Below are 7,334 nucleotides of genomic sequence, written 5' to 3' on the forward strand. Positions count from 1 at the left end.
AGTTCTGGGGGAGGCGGGGAGTGAGGAAGCATGGAGTGTATTCACACTGGTCAGGTTTACGCCTCCTGGGTTTCCTCATCTCGCTCCCCCCCCCCCATTCCCCTTCTCAGGTGGAGGCTGCGGGGAACCAGCTGTCTCCCTCCCTGTGTGCCACTGGTGGTCTCCAGAAGGTGCTGCTGGGAGAGACTTATGAACAGACCCAGCCTCACACCCCCAGTCTGGCCCCATACCTAAATTCTTAGGTACAACCTTCAAGAGCCATTTCCTGGACATTGGGGGTAGGGAAATGTGTACAAAGAAAGAAGAAAAACTTTTTGAGAGCAAAGGGCAAGCCTGGTGACACATGCTTGTAATCCAGCCTAGCAGGAGGTAAAGATTAGAGGATCACAAGTTTAAGGCCAACTAGAATAACTTGGTGAGACCCTGTCTCTAAAAGAATGGGCGAGTTACCTAGCAATACAAAGCCCTGAGTTCAAAAGCCCATTACCATCTTTTAAAAAAAAGGGGGGGGGAGGGGGGCTGGGAATGTGGCTAACTGGTAGAGTCCTTGCCTAGCATCCATGAAGCCCTGGGTTCAATTCCTCAATACCACATACACAGAAAAGACCGGAAGTGGTGCTGTGACTCAAGTGGTAGAGCACTAGCCTTGAGCAAAAGAACCTCAGGGACAGTGCCCAGGTCCAGAGTTCAAGCCCCACAAATGACCAAAAAAAGGAAGAAGAGAAATGAAATTTCGTTATTTTCAGGAAAACGAGTGAAACTGAAGATCATCATATTAAGTGAAACAAACCAGTTTCACAAAGACAAGTTTCATATATTTTCTTTTATATGAGTAGGGGGTATAAGGGGGATGGTAGGGAAAATGGGAAAGAGGAATAGGAAACAGTAAAGAAGTGGATATGATTAAAGTATCTTATTCATGTTTAAAAAAATGTCAGAATGAAACTCCTTACTTTCTGGAATTTATATGCTAATAAAACAAACAGGGCTGGAATGTTTTGTGGTAGAGTGCTTGCCTTGCATGCATGAAGCCCTGGGTTCAATTCCTCAGTGGCGCTGTGGCTCAAGTGGTAGAGTGCTAGCCTTGAGGAAAAGAAGCTCAAGGACTGTGCCCAGGCCCTGAGTTCAAGCCACAGGACTGGCACACATAAAAAATAAAACAAATTTAAATTTAAAAAGCAAACATAATGAAAGAGCAAAGGGAAGACCTGGCTACAGGGGACTGAGGAATACCTTCTGCCATCTTACCCTTCTAATGGAGCACAACTAAACCCATTCTGGACCTTGCACTCCCTTCTGCTCAACAGACCGTAGAGGAGGAAAGATGCCAGAGAAAGGGGTATTCAGCCGTTTTCTTCTTGTTCTCCCACTAGTTGCCAGGCATGTGCTAGGCACGGGGCAGAAAGGAGTGGAAATGTGGATTGCCCTCGGCCAGGAGGCAGAACCAAGTTCTCTGAGTCAGGCTGATAAGCTCAGGGAAGGATGGAGAGAAGAGAATGTATTTCAGAGATCTCCAAAGTGAACGTGAAGAATAAAGGACAAGTTCTTCAGGACAGGAAAGTGGTTAACTGTACAAAGGAGCACTTTTTTTCTTTCTTTCTTTCTTTCTTTTTTTTTTTTTTTTTGCCAGTCCTGAAGCTTGAACTCAGGGCCTGGGCACTGTCCCTGAGCTGCTTTTGCTCAAGGCTAGCACTCTACCACTTGAGCCACAGCACCACTTCTGGCTTTTTCTGTTTATGTGGTACCAAGGAATGGAACCCAGGGAGGGCTTCATGCATGCTAGGCAAGCACTCTACACTAAGCCACATTCCCAGCCTTTCCCTCGCTCTTTCCTAGTTTTTCCATCTCGTCCCCACCCAAAAGTTGTATAGTTCATTTTCAACATAGTGTCTACTGAGTACCACTAGAAAATGAGTATTTTTTTTAAAGTATGTGGCAGGCCTGGCATTCTTGGTTCACACCTGTAATCCTACCTACTCTGGAAGCTGAGACCTGAGAATCAAAGTTTGAAACCACCCCAGGTAGAAAAGCCCGCTCCAAGAAGCCATCGCTAATTAACCAGTAAAATGCTGGACTGGAAGCTTGGCTCAAGTGGTAGAATGCTAGCCATAAACAACAGATTCATGAGAGTTTGAGCCCCTGAATTAAAGCCCTGATACAAACACACATACACACACACATAACACACACATACACACACACACACACACCAGATATGTGGCAGATTGGGACTGGCTGTGCTGAAGATCCAGGGAAGGATGTGGTGGAAATGGGTGGACAAATTGTCCAAAGATCAAGATAGACTGACCTAAAATATATAACAGGCAAGTATAATACTTTGTCCTGTTCCTTTGTAGAAACAAGCCAGCTGCAAAACACATTTAGGAAACAACTGGGGATATGTGCATATTTATTAAATGAGAAGTAGACATAACAAGTTTTTTTCATTAGGCTGGCTTTGTTGCTCAGTGGTAAGAGTGTTTTTCTGGCATGTACAAGACCTAAGGTCAATCTCCGTTGCTGCATCAGGAAAAAATAATTAGATAGATAGATAGATAGATAGATAGATAGATAGATAGATAGATAGATAGATAGATAGCTTTGATAATGAAGTGACTAGCCAGGCACCTGTGGCTCACTCCTATAATCATATCTACTCTCTGGAGGCTGAGATATGAGGATGGCAGTTGAGAGCCAGTCTGGGTAGGAAAGTCCATGAGACTGGTATCTATACAAAACCTAGAATTGGCCCTGTGGCTCCAAGTAGTAGAGTGCGAGCCTTGAGCAAAAGGAGGCTCAGGAACAGCATCCAGGCCCAGAGTTCAAGCTCCACAAATGAAAAAAAAAAAAAAGATAATGATATGACTGTAGCAGGAAAACCCCTTACCTCTAATCATTCGCTTTACCCGATAAAACTTCTGGTGACGGCCGGGTATGGGCCTGACGCTCCAGCACTATCCATTTTCAGAGCTAGTTGATTCAGCAGGTGAGTTGTTACACACTCCGTAGCAGATTCCGACTTCCATGGCCACCGTCCTGCTGTCTATATCAACCAACACCTTTTCTGGGGTCTGATGAGCGATGGCATCGGGCGCATTAACCTGGCGTTCAGTTCATGCCGCAGCTCCAGTTCTGCTTACCAAAAGTGGCCCACTAGGCGCTCGCATTCCACGCCCCGCTCCACGTACTGCGCCCCTGGCCGGTCAGTGTAGGAACCTTCTCAAAAAAGTTGCTTCTTCATTAACAACTTTGTTGCGGTGGGCTCTGTCACTCCGGATGACTAGGTGGGCTTGCCTGCCTGAGTAGGGGTCTTCCTACTACAATGACTATGTAGGGAAATATGCTTTGTCCCTGAGCTCTTTTTGCTCAAGGCTAGCACTCTAGTACTTTGAGCCACAGAGCCAATTCCAGTTTGAATGGATTTTAACTGGAGATAAGAGTCTTATAGACTTTCCTATTCGGACTAGCTCTAAACTGGCCTCCTCTTATCTCAGCCTCCTAAGTAGCTAGGATTACAAGCGTGATCCACCTTCACTAGGCAGATTTCTTTAAAGATGCAGCCTAAGTGGGGCACTGGTGGCTCACGCCTGTAATCCTAGCAACTCAGGAAGCTGAGATATGAGGATTGCGGTTCAAAGCAAGCCCAGGCAGAAGAGTCCTTGAGACTCTTATCTCCAATATACCACCAGAAAACCGGAAGTGACACTGTGGCTCAGGTAGTAAAGTGCTTGCCTTGAGCTGAAGAGCTCAGGGACAGCACCCAGGTCCAGAGTTCAAGCCCCAAGATCCACATAAATAAATAAATAAATACATATGCATCCTATGGGCTGGGAAGGTGGCTCAGTGGTAGAGCACTTGCCTTGCATGCATGAGGCCCTGGGTTTGATTCCTCAGCACCACATAACCAAAAAAGAAAAAAAGCCGTAAGTGGCGCTGTGGCTCAAGTGGTAGAGCGCTAGCCTTGAGCTGAAGAGGTGAGAGACAGCGCCCAGGCCCAGAGTTCAGGCCCTACGACCAGACCCAAGAAACAAAAAACAAAAATAAATAAATAAATAAGCATCCTAAAATACTGAAGACTTGCCATACCATACTTTTTTGGAACAAATGGCTCAAGTTGTAGCCTTGAGCAAAAAAGCTCAGGAACAGTGCCCAAGCTCTAAGTTCAAGCTCCAGGACCTCCACAAAATAATAATAATAATAATAATAATAATAATAATAATAATAATAATTTCATTAGTTAATTATGGGTGGCTGAGCCACAGAAGAAATGAACCATAGAACCACAGTCTCAAGAAGCCTTCCAGGGGGTCAGGGGAGAGAGTATCTAGTAAAGGGGCGTGGAGGGGGCAGGGCTGGGCCTCTCCACCAGGCCAGGACCTGTGCTAAGGACAGAGTTCATTAACTCAGGGCTTAATCTTCACAATCACCTCTTGACCCTATTCTTTTCCCTGTTTTAGAAATCAAAAACCAAGCCAGGCACTGGTGTCTCACACCTGTAATCCTAGCTTCTCAGGAGGCTGAGTTCTGAAGATTGCAGTTCAAAGCCAGCCCAAGCAGGGTATTCTGTAAGAACTTTTATTTATTTATTTATTTTTTTGTCAGAACTCTGGGCCTGGGTGCTGTCCCTCAGCTCTTCAGCTCAAGGCTAGCGCTCTACCACTTGAGCCACAGCGACACTTCTGGCTTTATCTGCTTATGTGGTGCTGAGGAATCGAACCCAGGGCCTCATGCACGCAAGGCAAGTTCTCTACCACTGATCCACCTTCCCAGACCTTCTCCCTGAACTTTTTTGCTCAAAGTTTACGCTCTACCACTTGAGCCACAGCTCAACTTCCAACTTTTTTTTTTTTTTGGGGGGGGGCGGGGTGTTTAATTGGAGATAAGAGTCTTACAGAGCCGGCACCAGTGGCTCATGTCTGTAATCCTAGCTACTCAGGAGGCTGAGAGGATCACAGTTCAAAGCCAGCCCAGGCAGTCAAGTCTGTGAAACTCTTATCTCCAATAAAAACCACCAGAAAACCGGAAGTGGCGCTGAAACAAAAATTCAGGGACAGCTCCCCGGCCATGAATTCAATTCCCAGAGCCAGCACGAAATAAGAATGAAGAAACCATGAAAGAGCAAGAGGGAGGGAGGGAAAGAAAGGAGGGGGGGAAAGAGGGAAAGAAGGAAGGAAGGAAGGAAGGAAGGAAGGAAGGAAGGTGGAAAAAGCGAGCAAGCCCTGGCTGCTGGGGCTGGCCACACAGGAAAAGGATGTAAGGATGTAAAGGCCCTGCCCCTCAAGCCTGTAGTTTCTTCCCCATGGATAAGGTCTTGCCATTTGGGGTGCTAGGCTGTGAACAGATGAAGTTGCAATGCGGGGAGGTGCAGACATCCCTAAGAAGAGCCTAGCCAGATTGGTTGTCCCTTACACATTCAGACACACACACACACACACACACACACACACACACACACACACACACACACACACACACACACACACACACACACTCCCTCACCTGGCAACAACTTGGAAAACTGGATTTTCTCTGAAGACTTTTGCCTTAACTGTTCTCACCTTCTAGCCACAGGCAGCTCAGGTTATGCTTTCTCATCTTGAGTCAACCCTGTCCACCCGGATTTTTCTCCTGGATTTTAAAAGATTTTACTATCCAATCAAGCAAACTTACATGATCCAAAAGCTTTGATTGCCATGTATTCTACCTACATTGTAATAACCCAGCTTCCATGCTACATTAAGGGATTTTTTTGTCTTCTCACAGTCCAAATGAACTGTTAACCTAAAAACCAATTGTCTGCTGTGAGTAATGAAATCACCACCAAGCTTCTTTCCAAGTCACCAAAAATGTCATGAATCAAAATATTCTTATTTGTGATCCCAAAATTGGGATCACGTTTTCATTTTACCCATTCAGTTCTTATACATTTGCAACACAGGTGTTAGCCATCTGCTATACAAATGCTGACCACCATACCAGTTGAAAGAACCCAATATGACACTACATTTTGGGCAAAGAAACTGTCCATCTATCATTCCCAAGAAAGTAGATTCCAGCCTGGGAAGGTGGCTCAGTGGTAGAGTGCCTGCCTAGCATGCATGAGGCCCTGGGTTCAATTCCTCAGCACCACATAAGCAGAAAAAGCCAGAAGTGGCACTGTAGTTAAAGTGGTAGAGCGCTAGCCTTGAGCTGAAAAGCTGAGGGACAGCACCCAGGCCGAGTTCAAGCCCCACGACTGACAAAAAAAAAAAAAAAGTGTCATTCTCTTGTGGGCAAAGTATACGTAGGTCCACTTCCCTCATAATAATCCAAAATACTTTAACTGTGAAATAAAGATCACTTGCACTTTGTACATTTATAGTAAATGTCTTTTTTTCTTTTTTTTTTCTTTTTTTGCCAGTCCTGGGGCTTGAACTCAGGGCCTGGGCACTGCCCTTGAGTTTCATTTGCTCAATCATAGCACCTTACCATGTGAGCTACAGCACCACAGCACTGGTCGTGGGGCCTGAACTCTGGGCCTGGGCTCTGTCCCTCAGCTCTTCAGCTCAAGGCTAGCATTCTACCACTTGAGCCACGGCGCCACTTCCGGATTTTTTTGCTTATATGGTACTGAGGAATCTAACTCAGGGCCTCATGCATGCAAGGCAAGAGCTCTACCACTGAGCCACCTTCCCAGCCCCACTTCCGGCTTTTTCTGTTTATGTGGTACTGAGGAATCGAATCCAGGGCTTCATGTATGCTAGGCAAGCACTCTACCACTAAGCCACATTCCTAGCCCAAGAATGTCATCTTTTAATCCTTGTGAATGGTGGTTGGGTCAACAGAGAGTTCTTGGGGTAAATCCTGCAATTCTGGATACTTCTCTGTTACCCTTTGTGAACCACCTCATTTATAAACTACACTTGAAGTATCTGCTTCATATCCTACCACCTGGTATCATTTCAGTTGCCCCTCAAACCCCTAATTCATCTTAGCTTCTGGTTTAAGAGTCTGGAGGTTTTCATAGGCTTTTGCAAAGATGTTAGTCTTCATCGTAAAAGCAGTCACTACAGCTATACTTCAACTGAAAAGCAGACCAGACCCATTCCAGGGCAGAGCAGCTCAGTCCCAGGTTTGAAGTCCCAGTAAGAAGACCCTGCAGAGACCTTCAAACCCAGCCCCTACTTGGAAACTGGGCTCCAAGTCCACCATCGGCAGGGTGCTGATACCCGCCTCCCTCAGGTGACCCAGCCTGGCAACGGGCTAGCTCCACTCAGTTACAGCCCTGGCAGCACCTGCAGCATCTGTCCAGCACAGCTGGCCCCACGGGTGCCCGATCCCACACTCGAAGCCAT

The 7,334-nt window shown here is 46.2% G+C and overlaps 1 pseudogene; it reads right to left on the reverse strand.

Annotated features, from left to right (window-relative positions):
• Nucleotides 1-5,941: 5,941 nt before the first annotated feature.
• LOC138838345 (dual specificity protein phosphatase 12 pseudogene) lies at nt 5,942-7,334 on the reverse strand (annotated as a pseudogene).

This window comes from Dipodomys merriami, unplaced genomic scaffold, assembly GCF_024711535.1.
Source record: "Dipodomys merriami isolate MVZ:Mamm:240054 unplaced genomic scaffold, mDipMer1.0.p SCAF_10, whole genome shotgun sequence".
Taxonomy (NCBI): domain Eukaryota; kingdom Metazoa; phylum Chordata; class Mammalia; order Rodentia; family Heteromyidae; genus Dipodomys; species Dipodomys merriami.